The sequence below is a fragment of the Lissotriton helveticus genome, chromosome 12 (assembly GCF_964261635.1).
Source record: "Lissotriton helveticus chromosome 12, aLisHel1.1, whole genome shotgun sequence".
NCBI lineage: Eukaryota > Metazoa > Chordata > Amphibia > Caudata > Salamandridae > Lissotriton > Lissotriton helveticus.
Genome location: NC_136073.1, coordinates 140,649,414 through 140,652,302, shown reverse-complemented (window position 1 = coordinate 140,652,302; position 2,889 = coordinate 140,649,414). Strand labels below are relative to the sequence as shown.

At 48.6% G+C, this 2,889-nt stretch overlaps 2 non-coding genes across 2 annotated transcripts; both read left to right on the top strand.

Moving 5' to 3' along the window:
• Nucleotides 1-242: 242 nt before the first annotated feature.
• Nucleotides 243-316, top strand: TRNAN-GUU (transfer RNA asparagine (anticodon GUU)). The gene has a single exon. It is a non-coding gene; the product is annotated as a tRNA-Asn (tRNA).
• Nucleotides 317-2,002: 1,686 nt separating this feature from the next.
• TRNAK-CUU (transfer RNA lysine (anticodon CUU)) lies at nucleotides 2,003-2,075 on the top strand. Its single transcript has one exon. It is a non-coding gene; the product is annotated as a tRNA-Lys (tRNA).
• The last annotated feature ends 814 nt before the right edge of the window (nucleotides 2,076-2,889 follow it).

Here is a 2,889-nt window from a genome sequence, read left to right as displayed (position 1 = left end):
GAGGGAAAGGCGCATCGAGGAGCGTGAGTGGGAGCCAATGAACAACACAGCAAGGAGGCAGAGGAGGCAGAGAGGGGAGAGCGAGGGAGAATGGAAGGAAAAGGTGACTTCCCCGTTAATCTTTCTTTCTTTTATAAAAAGGGTACTCGAATTCCTCGTTTACATCACTACTCTAGCAGCTATGAAGAAGTACATGTTTATGAAGATTTCCTGATGGTGTATGTATGAAACATTCTTCAGCAGTCTCTGTGGCGCAATCGGTTAGCGCGTTCGGCTGTTAACCGAAAGGTTGGTGGTTCAAGCCCACCCAGGGACGAACGATTTTATTCAGAAATGGACACATTTTGCATGAGAGAAGACTGCACTGGAAGCTTCCCTCGCATTTTAACCTGTTAAGTGAAATCCTTGTCGTTCTTTCTTTGCTCAGGTTTGAGACCCGAGGCCCTCTCTCAGGTGCTGGTGGCGCTTGCCCCGCACACAGCTGTAAAAAGACGCCTCATGCAATATTACTGCGTTAGGGGCCGCCTCCACCCCAGGGTCTGCGACGTCAACTTGCTATTTGGGGCTGGCCTTGGAGGGGGTGGGTCATGATAGTACACGAGCTTTCACCCCAGTGATATCACAGGAAACCACTTTAGTATTGTGATTTGAGCCTAAATGTTGATCAGATTGGCTCCGAGGAGTACTTTTGCCCTCAACACAAGTGGCCGTGACACTCTATTTCACCAGCCACAAGAGGTGCAGCAATGCCACACTCCTGGGGCCTCATTTATGAGAAATGACGCATCGCTGCGTGAAAGCAGCGATGCGTGACTTCTCAGTGCGCACTCCTTGTGGCATACCTGATGCGTCATATTTAATGTATAACGCATCATGTCGTAAGGAGTTACAGATACGTCAGTATTTCTGACGTATCTGTAAGCGCTAAAGTCACGCATTGCTGGGGTGTGTCACAAAAGTGACGCAACTCCAGCAATGCTTCCTTTCACATGGGGAAAGCCCCATGTGAAAGGGCTTGCGTCAGTCTTACGCCTGCTGTGAGGCAGGCGCAAGATTTTGACGCAACAGCGTCCTAAAAGTGACGCAGTGAAATCTCATAGATTTCACTGCGTCACTATTACGAGGCTTTTTGCGGGGGAACGCCCCCTCTGCATACATTATACCTGATGCAGGTATAATGTAGCGCAGGGGTTTACAAAGTGACGCATCTGCTTAGATGCGTCACTTTGCAAATAGTGCGCAACAGGAGGCATGTTTTACGCCGCCAATGCGTCACAAAAAGTGACGCATCGGAAACGCAAAACTGACGCAAGGCCTCATAAATGAGGCCCCTGGTGTTTCCCACCCCTGCAGATTGTCTGCTGAACGCTCGAGACTGAGAGCTCTGTGCCTCATTCCTGTCTTTATTTACGAAGCTTCAAAATGACCAGTCCACCTTACCGAAGGGTCTTCCACTGCACGGAGCACATCTGGATGCTCTTTTAGTAACTTTTGGTCTGTTTGAGTTCCTTTTTTGTTTGTTAAAACCCACAAATTATGCAGCAGATGATGGATTATGTGGCCAGTTCAGCAAATCCATAGTTCTGCGGAAAACGAGTGGCTCCAGAATCGCATAATTCCACTGGTCCTAGTTATAATGCAGCGAACGAGGCCGACACGCGTGACAATGCCTACATGCCGAAGTGTCCCCCTACCATTGCTCGGCCAAAACAAGAACATAGTTAGTCCAGAGTATTGGAATGGAAGCAGAAACAGATGGAAACATGACCACCCCCCCTCCCCCCCCCATCAAACAAACACTGATGAAGGAAGAAAGTAAGAGAATTCGGAGGGAAGGATGAAAGAAAAGGAGGTGGGAGGTGGAAAGTCCTAGCAACCGAGAACCAGACCCAACTGTTGTGCCACTACTCTGTCCATGGTGCCCTACATATCATGCACAATAAGAAATACGGTCGGTTGCTGAGCATTATAAATAGAGTATGTGTTGTTTGAATAGCGCAGTGCCCGGCTAGCTCAGTCGGTAGAGCATGAGACTCTTAATCTCAGGGTCGTGGGTTCGAGCCCCACGTTGTGCGCAGGAAACTTTTTTACAGTTCCTTGTGTTTTGGGGTTTTTATATTATTTTAGTCGTTTTTTAATCTAAAGTATATTTGTATACCTTCATGCTTTGAAACTTAACGACTGGAAATGTTAAACACGAAGAAATGAAAGAGCATGGAGCCAGGTACATTGGACCGGTCGTTTAGACCGGAAGGGATTGCTTGTCCAGACATCCTGTTGATTGGTTTAGGATTGTGAATCGCAGCTCTTCGTCTTCCGTTTCCTTACATAGAATGACAGTTAAACAAACCCCTGTGTCATAAACGAGCTGTGGAAGTAAGTGCACCCCGGCGAGGCACAGAAAACAGAAGTGAAAAGGGGTGAAGGTCCATCACAGTGGATGCTGGGGGTGAGGGGGGGCGAGGTGTTAACGGGGGTTTCTATGGATGAGTTGTTTGACAGACAAAAAAGTGCGAACATCTGATGGTTGATGCTTTATGCCTGGGTTTTAACCGTGACGAGCACCGAAGTGTGTGCGCGAGCCTGTGATGCACAAAAGACCCCCTGGGGAGAGTGAAGGGGTGAGACTGTGGCCGGTGTGTGTGGAGAGGACGAGGAGAGAAGGGTTAAAACGTGCCCTGATAGAGCATGCGTCCTGGCACTGAGCTCCTCTCTGGATGGTGCAACTGAGGTGCAAAGGCGCGAAAAACACTCGCCATTCCCGAACGTGTTGGGGAATGATGTAAAGCACATTGTAATGTATGGATGCGTCCTCTCTTCATCTGGTTCATGTAAAGGTGTAAACGCGTGATTGTCCAGAGGCCGGTAAGCTCAGTTGGTTAGAGCATG